Source organism: Hyperolius riggenbachi, chromosome 8 (assembly GCF_040937935.1).
Source record: "Hyperolius riggenbachi isolate aHypRig1 chromosome 8, aHypRig1.pri, whole genome shotgun sequence".
NCBI lineage: Eukaryota > Metazoa > Chordata > Amphibia > Anura > Hyperoliidae > Hyperolius > Hyperolius riggenbachi.
The window spans coordinates 43298195-43312263 of record NC_090653.1 but is presented as its reverse complement, the minus strand read 5'-3'; the positions used below and the strand labels follow the sequence as shown (position 1 = coordinate 43312263).

The 14069-nt window shown below is 47.8% G+C and overlaps 1 protein-coding gene across 1 annotated transcript in view; it reads right to left on the bottom strand.

The window, feature by feature from the left end:
• Window positions 1–14069, bottom strand: part of DDX39B (DExD-box helicase 39B) — a 62969-nt gene that overhangs the window by 48473 nt on the left and 427 nt on the right. The gene's annotated exons all lie outside the window — the stretch shown is intronic.

The following is a 14069-nucleotide window of genomic DNA, read 5'->3' as shown; positions in this document are numbered from 1 at the left end:
GAGCAAAGAAGACTGACGAGGGCTGTCATCAGACAGGTGACCTTACATTGCCTATTTACCCAGGACTAAAGCTGTGTACAGATACTGAGTACATCTCCAAAGGCTGTCATCAGACAGGTGACCTTACAATGCTTATTTACCTAGGACACTAAGCTTTGCACAGACACTAATACAGGCTATATCTTGCACTTGGACAGGAAAACAAAAAAAGTTTTCTAAAAAGAGACATCACGATGATTACCATATTTTCAGACTGTAAGATGCATATTTTTATGGGGGGGGGGGGGGGGGGGGGGGGGTTGTAAGAGAGACAGAGTGCCTTCTAGTGCGAATGTTCGGTCTCCCTGTGGTCCCCGTGTCCTCCTCTGCCCCCATGTGTGTCCTCCGCCCCTGTGTGGCCGTCTTGTGCCCCTGTCCCAATGTTGTTATTTTGCCACAATGGATGATACATACAGATGTACGGGTGCCTGCCGCTCCTGCCGGGTGGTGCGGAAGTAGCCGTACATAGAGAGGCAACACACGGCTTTACAAGCGTTCCTGGAATCAGGAGGGGGCAGTGCACCAGGAACGCCAATCATGGCTGCGCATTGCTCTGCTCCCTTCTCTCATGGAAGCCGATGGTCTTGTAGGCGGGACCACGGCTCCGTCTTTGGAGCAAGTGATTGGCCCCATGATGGTGCAAACTTCAGGCATTGGTGCCTTGCAAAGCTTGCATGCCACTGCCACTCACAACACCAGAAAGACAGGGCACCAGCTGCTACTCCCAGCTGTGTTTCTACTCCACAGTGCCAGTAAATTTTCGAACTCTTGAGGATCAGGATTTACTGTTAGGACCCTAAATTAATATATTTGAATAGTGTATAATACAGCTTTATCGTCCAATGTTAACGCCAGGGGGGGAAAAAAAAAAGTACTGGGCAGATGCAATTATTCCTAACTAAGGCAGGAAGTCTGAATCTGTGGCTCTAGAGCCGTATGTGGCTCTTTAGCCATTTGAGTGCGGCTCTGATAGAAGCTGGGCTAACATGCCATTATGCTCTGCCCCCCATTAGTGTAGCTGCCAGTTGGTGCAGCCCAGCCCGCCAAGCTCTGCAAACCATCTATCTCCTCCTCTCTGGGCCTCTCTAAAGCGGCACCATGTGACTGAGTGCAACCCAGGCTGTACTGCACTGAGTGGACTTTGCAGTGCACAGCCTTGTTCAGAGCCTTCACCAGACTAGTCCCAGTCTCCGCCAGTAGAATCAGCAGCAGTGAGATGTAACAGTACGCTACCGGGCTGCTGCTTGCAATTGTAACTCAAAGGGCCCTTTTCCACTAGCGGCCCTTTTCACAATCGCTAGGGTTTGCTAAATAACAATGGAATCGCGGTAGGGTATTTCCACTACCGCGATTCGTTTTTGCCTGAAACGCGATCGCTGGGGCGGAGTGATATTTGCTATGCAGTGCATAGCATAGCAAAATCGCGGCCGCAAACGTCGGGAAATCGCCGGTAATTTATTACCTTTTGCGATTCAGCAGTCGCTAGCGTTCAGAGTGACCGCTAGCGACTGCTAGTGGAAAAGGGCTCTTAGGGCCCTTCACGCCTGAACGCTAGCAACTGCTGAATCTCAAAAGGTAATAAATTACCGGCGATTTCCCGACGTTTGCGGGCCAGCGATTTTGCTATGCACTGGCATAGCAAAATCGCGGCAAATATCGCTCCGCGCCGCGATCGCGTTTCAGGCAAAAACGAATCGCGGTAGTGGAAATACCCTACCACGATTCCTATGTTATTTAGCAAACCCTAGCGATTGTAAAATCGCTAGCGGTTTGCGATTTTTGCGATTCCGCTAGCGCAAACGCGCTAGTGGAAAAGGGCCCTTTATGTGTTGGATGTGAATGGGTGAGCTAAGAACTACTAGGGGTCCTCATGTTCCATAAATAGTACAGTACTGAAAGGTCTAAAGTTGGCCAGTCAAAATTATTCAGCTTGCATGTAACTACAAGAACCTGCAGGGATCTACATGGTATGTGTTGGTGTACCTTCAACTTATATAATAGGAACCGATAGGAACTGTATAATAAACCAAGTTGATCTCTGCTGGTTCTTGTAGCCCCACACGGGCTGAATAATGTTGAGTGGTCAACTTTAGAACTTTCAGCAGTGTACTAGTTATAAGGAAAGAGAGGGATATGGAAGTTTCCTTTTAAACAATACCAGTTGCCTGGCAGTCCTGCTGATCTCTTTGGCTGCAGTAATGGCTGAATCACACACCTGAAACAAGCATGCAGCTAATCCAGTGTGACTTCAGTCAGAGCACCTGATCTGCATGCTTGTTAAGTGGCTGTGGCTAAGGGCTCGTTCCCACTATCGCGAATCTGCATGCGTCCAACGCATGCAGATCCGCACGTGTAATGCAAGTGGATGTGCCTGTTTCCACTGTAGCGTTGTTGAGGTGCGTTTTTTCAGCGTGAAAAAAACGCACAAAAGAGCCAACGATTTCGCCTGCGTCGGGAATCCGTGCGAATCGCCGCTAATGTATTTAATAGTAAAACGCATGCGTTTGTTACATGCGTTTTTACCCGCGATTTCGCGTGCGATTTCGCACCTTTTTCAATTTTATTTAGCCCTGGCAGTGTCATGGTTAATTTCGCATGGCACCCTGCCATGCGAAATCGCCATGCGAAATCGCGGGTAAAAACGCATGCGGAAACGCATCCGCATGCGTTTTTACAAGCGTTGGAATGCGGCCGAAATCGCGTCGCAACAGTGGGAACGAGCCCTAAAAGTATTAGAGACACAGGATCAGCAGGAGAGTCAGGGAACTGGTATTATTTTAAAAGGCAAAATCCATATCCCTCTCAGTTTAGGTTCCCTTTAAGTCAGCCCAATATCAACCTGTGAGTTGGCCCAGTGTCACCCTGTGAGTCAGCCCTGTGCCACCCACCATTATTAATGCAAGGCTGCTTCCTTTTGCGTGAATCGGGGGGGGGGGGGGGGGGTTGTTGGCTCTAGAGCTGCGCAGCCGCGGCCAGCTCATGCACCCATGTTAGTGCAGGCAGGAGAGCCCGACCCGGGCCGTGAGGTCGGGAGCCGGCCCGGGGGGCTATTAAGCGGCGGGGACCCGGCGGAACGGCATGGAGGGTGCGGACGGCATCCTCCGTGCCTACGAAAGTGATGCAGGTATTTAACGTTTTTTTTAACATTTGGCCTCGGAAGTCCTTTAAATCTGAATATTGTCATATTTCTATGTTAATGTGAAATATAGTTTTTGGTCATGAATATAAGATTATTACTACGATCTGTTTTTTTGTAAAGTCAGTAGCTAGTTTAAACAGACTCCTAAAAACATGGTTCATGAAAATAAATTTGGCTCTCAAAAGAAATCTTAATCGTTTTATTTCTGATCTTTGGCTCTTTTGACAAATGAGTTTGCAGGCCACTAAGCTAGGGTAAGCTCTCAGCACTAGTCTAGTTTAGGAGACCCAGCAACCCAACAGGTAACCTCATAAGGAACAGTTCTCCAATCACAGCCCCCTCTCTACAGCACACTGGTCTCTATTCACAAAACTTCTCATACATGACTTATCTAAGTGATAAAAAATAATCTTACAGCACATTTACAAGCAAAATAATCACTTAAGGTGGCCATACACTGGTCGATTGGCCTTCAGATTCTACCAACAGATAGATCCCTCTCTGATCGAATCTGATCAGAGAGGGATCGTATGGCCACCTTTACTGCAAACAGATTGTGAATCGATTTCAGCATGAAACTGATAACAATCTGTGGAGCTGCCGCCGCTGCTGCTGCCGCCCCCCCCCCCCTCCCTCCCCATCCTGCATACATTACCTGCTCCGGCCGGCCCGAGACCCCGCTGTCTTCTTCTCCGCTCCGGCTACTGAACTTCCTGTTCAGGGGAAGTTTAAACAGTAGAGGGCGCTCTACTGTTTAAACTTCCTGCCGGGACAGGAATTTCTGTGTAGCTCTGGAGCCCGAAGCGAAGAAGAAGACTAGGGGACTCGCGCCGGCTGGAGCAGGTAATGTATTACCGCTGTATTGCGTCGGTCGTCGGGCATTCGACCGCCGCTAATGACACACTCCCGACCCGCCGGCGACCGAGAAAAATCTTCCGCACGGATGGGTCGATGGGAACGATCGATTTCGGACGGAAATCGATCGTTCTGTCAGCGGTGTGCGCGGCTAATTCACAGCCATTTCGATCACTGCGATCGAAACGGCTGTATATCGGCAGGAAAATTGTTAGGTGTATGGGCCCCTTAACAGATAGATCCCTCTCTGATGGAATCTGATCAGAGAGGGATCGTATGGCTGCCTTTACTGCAAACAGATTGTGAATCGATTTCAGCATGAAACCGATTCACCATCTGTGAAGCTGACGCACCGCCCCCCCCCCCCCCCACACACACACACACTATAAATTACCTGCTCTGCCGGCACGTGTCCCCCGGTCTCCGCTGTCTTCTTCGCTCTGGGCTCCGAGTCCAGCTGGCTTCACTGAACTTCCTGTCCGGGGAACAGTAGAGGGCGCTCTACTGTTTAAACTTCCTGCCGGGACAGGAAGTTCATGGAAAGCCTGCCGAACTCTGAGCCCAGCGTGGAGAAGAAGACAGCGGAGATCGGGGGACACACGCGGGCGGAACAGGTAACGTATTGCCGCTAGCGTCGGTCGTCGGGCATTCGAACGCCACTATCGACGCACTCCCCACCCACCGGCGATTGAGCAAAATCTTCTGCACGGACGGAACCGATTGCTTTCGGTCAGAAATCAATCGTTCTGTCAGCGTTTGTGCAACGATTTCACAGCAGATTCGATCACAGTGATCGAATCTGCTGTATATCGGCAGGAAAATCTTTAGGTGTATGAGCCCTTTAGGCCTTGTTCACACTGCGTTCCTTTCGTGTGTCCGTCTGCTTTTGCCATTTTTTGAGGCGATTTGTCTTTCCGATTCCTGGCTATTACCTGCGCGTTTTTTTGTGAACCGCTTTTCTAAGCGGTTTCGCCGAGCGATTGCGTTTTTTCACTTCCTGACGTCAGTCACTATTGTCGCTGGAATGCCCGCCCAGCGGGAGGGTCCGGCGGACCAGTCGTTGCCGGCGGTAGTGTGCGTTTACGCACCTTAACCACTTAAGGACCGGGCTATTGTGGAGGATTCTGTGCTGCGTGGGCTCTCCAGCCCACAGCACAGATCGGGAACCACGCAGGGCGACCAGACTTCCCCCCCCCCCCTTTTTTCTCCCACTAGGGGGATGACCTGCTGGGGGGGTCTGATCGCCGCCGCTCCATGTGGCCGAGCGGGGTGTGCTCCTCAAAGCCACCCTCCCTTCCTCTCCCTCCCTCTCCCTATGGGCTGCGCAGGACGGAAATCCGTCCTGCGCTGCCTAGGATAGGCTTCAGCCTATCAAATGCCGGCGATCCCCGGCCAATCAGAGGCAGGGGATCGCCAATCTCCTTTACGGCGCTGCTGCGCAGCAGCGCTGTACTGATGTAAACAGCGGGGATTTCTTCCCCGCGTGTTTACATTTCGCCTGCGAGCCGCGATCGGAGGCTCGCAGGCAGTTCACAGAGACACCCTCTGTGAACTGACATGGAACAGCCGCTCGTTCGTTTCCATGTAAAACCACAAACGACCAGCCGCCGCCTATCGGCGTTAGCTGGTCGTTAAGTGGTTAAGGTATAGACTGTGTAGGTATGCTCTCATACTACATGGAAGGAGGTAAAATTGTTCTTTGATCTTTCATTTTTCCAAAGACTTTTATTTGATGTGTGTATCTAGCTTAAGTATTGATGATATAACCAGTGCTGCTCAAATCCGGATCTGGGAGGCATCCGGATACTTCTATCCGGATATCTCCCAGTTACCTGTGCGAGGGGGTCAATCTTACCTTTCTGACGTCTTCTTCTTCCGTCCCTCGGCGCCTCCCACAATGCGGTCCAAGCGGTGATCACGTGATTACAAACACTTCCTCCTTCCGGGTTAAAAAGGAAGGGTTTGTAATCACGTGACGTGCATGGAGCGCATCGTGGGAGGCGCCGAGGGACAGATGTAGAAGATGTCAGACAGGTAAGATTATTATTATTATTTATTAGATTTATATAGCGCCAACATATTACGCAGCGCTGTACAATAAATAAGGTTACAGACAATGATAACAGGGGTGACAGAACAATACAGGTAATAGCAAAAAGATACATAACACAATGCAGACAGTAGTACAATGCCAGATCATAAACTGGAGTGGTAGTGGTAACAAGTTTCAAATTCTGGGTAAAGTGCACACAGTCATGTATGATACACAAGGGGAGAAGGCCCTGCCAAAGGCTTACAATCTAGAGGGAGGGGTTGGTGACACAAAAGGAGGGGGTGCAGCAAGAAGTTATTGGCAGAAAGGATTAGGGCAGTGTTGATTTGATGTAGGCCTCCTTGAAGAAGTGAGTTTTGAGTGCTTTTTTTTGAAGGTGTTGAAGGTGGGAGAAGATTGACCCCCCCCAGGTAACTGGGAGATATCCGGATAGAACTATCCGGATGTCTCCCGGATCCGGATTTGAGCAGCACTGGTTATAACTAATCAGTGGATAAATACACTTTACCAATCAAAGTGATCAATAGGGATTGTCAATGAGATACAAATAGTTCCAAGTTGATATAGGATTATGCAAATGTATGCACCTTGAAGACTTATGGAGCTCTGTAAAATTTGCTGCATTTTCAAACTGCATAAATGTGCATAATCCTGCAGCAACTTAGAACTATTTGCACCTTAATGACATTCCCTAGTGATCAATGCATTATCATCACTACAGATGCCAATTCTGACTTGCATTCAAATTATAGTTTCCCAATGCCTTATGTCATCACACGAATGGGTAGATGCCCCGCCCACTCTACCCCATAGGACGTCATTATTTATAAATTTGCATACCTCTCCTGCCCCCCCAGTCTTTTTTTCGTCCTCGGAACTCACCTCATGAACGTAGGTATAAAGGAGGTTATTTATTGGCCACATCATTTTTATTTTTTCCCCCTACCTACTGTGTTTACAGTATTTTTGATCTGGTGGCCTCGGCCAGTGTAAACCCTGTATACTATAAATTAGTTTGGGGTAGGGCTGCTAGTTTGCTGGTGTCAGGCAGCCCGGGTGAGCCTCTTAAAGATATAAATTATCTGGAGCACTACCCGAACAAACTTACTTGATGGCCGCTAAATGCGCCCTCTTAGCTGTGGAGTCTTTTCCTTGCTTTCCTTCCTTCCTTCTTTAGATCTGTTCCCTTGTGCAGCCTCGCCGCTCTCCCCGACGAGCGCCGTCTTAGCGTGCACCTCAGCGTCTCCTCTGCGCTCCACGGAGACTTCCGGATTCCGGATTTCCGCTGGAAGTGAGGTAGCGACCTCAACCCGCTTCTCGATTGGCCAGACTGGGCTGGAGAGGCGTGGAGCGCGAGCGGGGAGGATTTAAACCATCAGACACGGCGTCTTCTGTGCTGACGGTCGGAATGGAGGGGGAGAGTGGCGCCCAGGCTCCTGGACAGAGCGGTGCGGAGGAGGCTCAGCATACGCCTTCAGTACCAAAAGCAGCAAGTAGGTGGCAGCCAGCGTAGGCTAGAAGTTTACCTATATGGCTTTATTCCTTCTACTCTGAACCCTATTCTTTCCTTTCAGCTCATTCAGCTGTTCCTATGGACTCCACAGCAGGCACCTCAAACCAGCGCCGGGCTGAAAGGTAGGGGGAATGCAGGTAGGTTCTTTTGCCCGCAACGCTGAGTGCATGACTGACAGGCATATTCTGTTCAGTCCTAGGAAACACCGCAGCAAGAAGAAGAAGAGCACGAGAAGCCGATCAAGATCTAAAAGGAGAAGCCCTGTTCGGTATTATTACCGAGACAGGAGTCGCTCGCCTAGAAGATATAGGTCAAGATCGCAAAGTCCAAGAAGAAAAGGATGTTGGGCTTGCAATAGAGATGTTATACCGGGCAAGACGGTTTGTGAGAGATGCTTCGCAGAAATGTCTACAGAATCACAGCAACCTCCGGTGGATGTATCGGACCTAATAAAGCAGGCAGTCCAAGACTCCATGAAGGAGTACTTAGCATCACTCCCATCACAGCCTTCAGGAGCGACGGAAGAACAGCAACCACTACCACTAACTGAGGACCTCACAATGACAGGATTTGACTTTGCATTAGTTGAGCCCTATGTCTGCGCTGTACGCGAGGCGATACAGTGGGAAGAAGAAACAGAGGAGCCAGAAGCTAAGAAGCAGAAAGAATACTATTCCCATTTAAAGAAGAAGGTCACGCCATTTCCCTTCATGGATGAGATTGCGGAAGTAATCGATGAAGAATGGCAAAAAATTGAAAGAAAGCCTCCTCTAAGTAACAGACTTTCCAAACTATATCCGATAGATGAGGAGAAAGCTAAGAGGTTAGATGATCCTCCAGTGGTGGATGCTTCCGTGATGAGGTTAGCTAAACCTACTACAGTACCAAGAGAGAATACCGGTTCCTTTCGAGATGCCCTTGAAAGAAAGATCGACAGCGAATTAAGAAAGATCTATACTAGTTCAGGAGGAGCAACTAGACCGGCGGTGGCGCTCACTTCAATCGCCAAGGCCTTGAAATCATGGACCCTAAACATTGAAGATGCTTTGAGATCTGGTGCAGACCAGGACACGATTATTGCAGCGCTGGACGACTTAAAGTTGACTGCAGACTTTATCGGAGAGGCTGCAATAGATATAATTAGAGGCACTGCCAGAACCATGGCCTATTCTGTTGTGGCCAAGAGAGCCCTTTGGCTGAAGGCGTGGTCAGCGGATCCTGCTTCACGGATGGACTGGTGCAAGATCCCGTATGATGGCAAAAACCTCTTTGGAAGTGAAATGGACAATGCCATTCAGAGAGTTACGGGTGGTAAATCGGGACTCATACCTCAGGATAGAAAAAATAAAAAACCACCATTTCAACAAACAAGATTTCAACAGCCAAAGTATAGAAATGCTCGTACATACAAACCCGGACAGGAGTATCGGAGAAACTGGCAGTCCTCACAAACTACTCTACAAAGATTTAACAAACAGAGAACAGCGTCAAGCACCCAGGGTCAGCAAAAGTCTTTTTGACAGTGTATCCGCCACGATCTGTCCGGTTGGAGGGAGACTTCAGGAGTTCGGGCAGATTTGGGCGGACAATATAGGCAACCCGTGGGTCACCAGAACAATAACACAGGGGCACAAATGGAAGTTCAGGGGAGGCCCTCCGAGAAATCACTTCACTTCCACAAAGATCCCAATAACGGAGGACAGGAGATTAATCCTACTACAATACATCGAAACACTATTACTCAAGAAGGCAATAGTCCAGGTACCAGACATATCCAAAGGCGAGGGATTTTATTCCCCCTTATTTTTCGTGCGGAAGAAGACAGGAGACTGGCGACCAGTCCTAGATCTCAGACGATTAAACAGACAGATTCGACTGGCAAGATTCAAAATGGAGACTTTACAGACGATAGCAAGATCAATGATGGTCTCAGATTGGATGCTTTCATTGGACCTGGAGGACGCGTATTTACATGTCCCCATCCATCCAGAGTACCAAAAGTATCTAAGATTCGCAGTAGGCTCGACACATTATCAGTTCAGGTGTCTCCCTTTCGGGATAAGTACTGCTCCGCGAGCATTTACGAAGATTCTAGTAGCACTGGTAGCACTTCTGAGAACGAAGGGTCTTCGCTTATTCCAGTATCTGGACGACCTACTATCACTTGCCCAAGATCAACAGACACTGTTGGTACACAAACAGACCTTAATACAGACACTACAACTCTATGGTTGGAAGATAAACTTTGCCAAGAGTCGACTAGAACCTTCTCAGAACATGACATTCCTGGGAGCGCAGTTCCTTACGAAGGAGAATCGCATACAACTACCAGAGGAGAAGAAGAGAACACTTGTTGGGAGAGTATTACAAACATTGTCATCACAGACCCTAACAGCGAGACAGTGCTTGAGCATAATAGGCTACTTAACATCGACCATTCCAATGATCAGGTGGGCGCAGTGGCACATGCGCTGTTTTCAGTGGGGTTTCCTCCAGCAGTGGAAGAAGAAACACATGTCTCAAGTGATTACAATAACTACATCTATGAAGAACAGTCTACACTGGTGGACAGTCCATTCCAACCTGATGAGGGGCCATATGATCCAACCAGACACTCAGATCATTCTTACTTCAGATGCGAGCAAGACAGGATGGGGTGCGAATTTTCTTGAAATTTTCAGCCCAGGGAGTGTGGCAGACTCCTCAAGATCAGACCCCCGCGAACATTCTAGAACTAAGAGCAGCTTTACAGGCATTATTGAGCTTTCAGACAGCGATCCAGGGGAATTCGGTCCTGATGCGAATGGACAATCGCACTGCAGTTTCATACATAAGACAGGGAGGCACAAGGAGCTTGCAACTTCTTCGCCAGACCGAAGAAATATTCCAGTTTGCAGAGCAGAACTTATGGGACATAAATGCAGTGTATATCCCAGGAGCAGAGAATGTACAGGCGGACTACCTAAGCAGAAACAAGATAGACAACTGCGAATGGAGCCTATCTCGACAAGCTTTCAACTGGATATGCAACCAGTTCGAGAACCCACAGATAGACCTGATGGCAACGAAACTCAACTCCAAATGCACTACCTTCATGAGCAGGTTTCCGTGCAAACAGGCAATTGCGACGGACGCATTAACAGCACCATGGAATTTCAGAGTGGGATATGTATTCCCTCCAATACCAATGATTCCACATTTATTAAGAAGACTAATAAGAGAGAGAGTCACTATAATAGCAATAATCCCGTTCTGGCCGAATCGACCTTGGTTCCCCCTCCTGTGGGAGCTGAAGTTACAATGGGCTCTATTCTCAATGAGTTACCGCATGAGTTAAATTAGGTAGTGATAAACACCGACCAAAATATCTCCATTTTCAAATTCACAAAAATGTTTTACCTCATGCGGTAAAAGTGTGGTAATTAGCTCAAATTTATCTCCAATTTGAGATTCTCAATTGAAAAGTTGGTGTTAATTAACCTGCCTGGCGTTCTATTAAGATCGCCAGGCAGGCTGCGGGAGGGGTTTTTTTTAATAAAAAAAAAACTATTTCATGCAGCCAACTGAAAGTTGGCTGCATGAAAGCCCACTAGAGGGCGCTCCGGAGGCGTTCTTCCGATCGCCTCCGGCGCCCAGAATAAACAAGGAAGGCCGCAATGAGCGGCCTTCCTTGTTTTGCTTACATCGTCGCCATAGCGACGAGCGGAGTGACGTCATCGACGTCAGCCGACGTCCTGACGTCAGCCGCCTCCGATCCAGCCCTTAGCGCTGGCCGGAACTTTTTGTTCCGGCTACGCTGGGCTCAGGCAGCTGGGGGGACCCTCTTTCGCCGCTGCTCGCGGCGATCAGGCAGCACACGCGGCTGGCAAAGTGCCGGCTGCGTGTGCTGCTTTTTATTTGAGCCAAATCGGCCCAGCAGGGCCTGAGCGGCAGCCTCCGGCGGTACTGGACGAGCTGAGCTCGTCCAGACCGCCCAGCAGGTTAGGGATGTTTTTATCACCTACAAATGGTAGGTGATAATTATCACTTCTCTGCTTTTGGCCTTCAGGATGGAGCCTTTTGAGCTTTTTTTTGCTCGAGTTTATGTCAGTTTTACAGAGAAGGCAGAAAAGACGAGTGTGTCTATTCTCAAGGCGCACTTTCAGACCTCGTACAGTCTTTTAGATGATTTAATAGATGCCGAGGAGGAAATTCTTCTCTGTTCTAGAAGATAAGCAACAGCATAATTACCTTTAAAGATAAACATTTCTTTGTTACAGCTGATACAAATCCAGCAAAGAATTTCCAGTGTATGTACTTCCTGCGTTCATGGAAGCAGACATTGGGTTAACATCCTGTGTTTACACAATAGCTGCTCTGCTGAGGCAGCCAGCTGGCACAGCTGAGAGCTCAAATTACAGTTGTGATTATTCACAGATGAGGGGGAATTAGACAGGCTAAATTATATACATACGGGGTGCATTTCTATATGTTTTCATTCTGTCCTGTGCAAGAGTTGAGATCCCACTGTAAATGTGACAGGCTTTCCTGGGTCGTCTCTGTGTAATGGGTGGCAAGTATTTGGGCTGCCCTACAGTGGTCAAAAAAGCTTTATTTTCGTACATATTACTGACAGTTTTATCACCGGTTTTATCACCTGTTTATCACCTGTTTTATCACCTGTTTTACCGCACTTTTATCAAACATTTATCACACTTGGTACATTTTTAGTGAATACTCACTTTTTTCACTATTTTTAGTGAATTATCACTGGAGGTAATTTTTCACCCAAAAAAGAGTTACCGCACATGGTTTTGTGAATAGAGCCCATCGTCCTCTACCTATCCCGAATATAGAAGATCTACTCCAACAGGGGGCAATCTACCATCCGGATCCACAGAGACTAAATCTGAGGGCTTGGATATTGAGGGGAAAAGGCTACAGACACTAGGATGCTCCCCAGCAGTAGTGGAGACGCTGCTATGTGCCAGGAAACCAACGACCAATGCAACCTACACACGTGTTTGGAACAGATATAATGAATTTGCGCAGATGGAGGGCTTCGACCCCCTTTCCTCACAACCTCACCAGTTACTTGCATTTTTACAGCAAGGAGTGGAAAAAGGCTTGGCTTTCCATACCATTAAAAGCCACATTTCAGCAGTTTCAGCAGTTACCGGAACTCCTTGGGCATTGAATCCACTAATAAAACAGTTTGTTAAGGGAGTCATGAAATTAAGACCACCAAAGAGAAATCTGTTCCCAAAGTGGGACTTACCGCTAGTACTGCAGGCTCTGGCAAAGGAGCCATTCTTCCCACTTCAACAATGCACGTTATGGAATTTAACGCTGAGATCAATATTCTTAGTAGCAATGGCCTCTGCCCGTAGAGTCTCTGAACTACAAGCACTGGGTTGTGACGAGCCGTACCTTACTTTCTTCCCGGATCGAGTAGTCCTGCGACCAGTCCAGAGTTTTATTCCCAAAGTGACCAGTACATTCCATTTAAACCAGGACTGGACCTTACCGGTGTTACTTCAGGAGGATACGGGAGTAGTCCATCCTTTGGACATTTCAGAAACGCTTAGAGCTTACCTTAATGCAACAAGGGATTTCAGGGCAACTGAAAGACTTTGGGTCATACCAGCAGGCTACAAGAGGGGTCAGCCAGCCTCAGTGAGAACTGTAGCCTCATGGCTTGTAAAAACTATACAGATGGCCTATACAAAATCTGGACTAGAACCTCCACAACAGATTGTCGCACACTCGACCCGTAGTGTATCGACATCATGGGCAGCAATGAACAGGGTATCAGCAGAAAAGATATGCCAGGCTGCCAATTGGTCAAACATAAACACATTTATGAAACATTACAGACTTGATGTAACGTCTCATTCCTCTGCAGTTTTTGGTAAAACTGTTCTTAGTTCTGCTAAAGTTTAGTGGACATTATGTAAATGTTAACAACCATTAAAATTTTGTGTGACAGCATTCTAGCTCCCTCCCTTCATTTCCTAGTTAATTCCCATTCGTGTGATGACATAAGGCATTGGGAAAACGGAAAATTGTTACTTACCTATCCGTAATTTTCCTTTCCCGATGCCTCTATGTCATCACACAATGCCCTCCCTTCTTGTTAACTTCGGTGAGTCCGAGGTCGACGAGACTGGGGGGGCAGGAGAGGTATGCAAATTTATAAATAATGACGTCCTATGGGGTAGAGTGGGCGGGGCATCTACCCATTCGTGTGATGACATAGAGGCATCGGGAAAGGAAAATTACGGATAGGTAAGTAACAATTTTCCGTTATATGCCGCTTGGAATTGAACCAGTCAGAATTGACAGTTCATTTGATCAGTATAGTTCCAAGTTGCATACAATTTGCATTCATTTTGCATGCACAACATAATTTGCAACTTACAGTGCCATTTGCAATTATAACACATACTGACAGTGATTTGCATATTTATTAACCCCTTCTCTTTGTAATT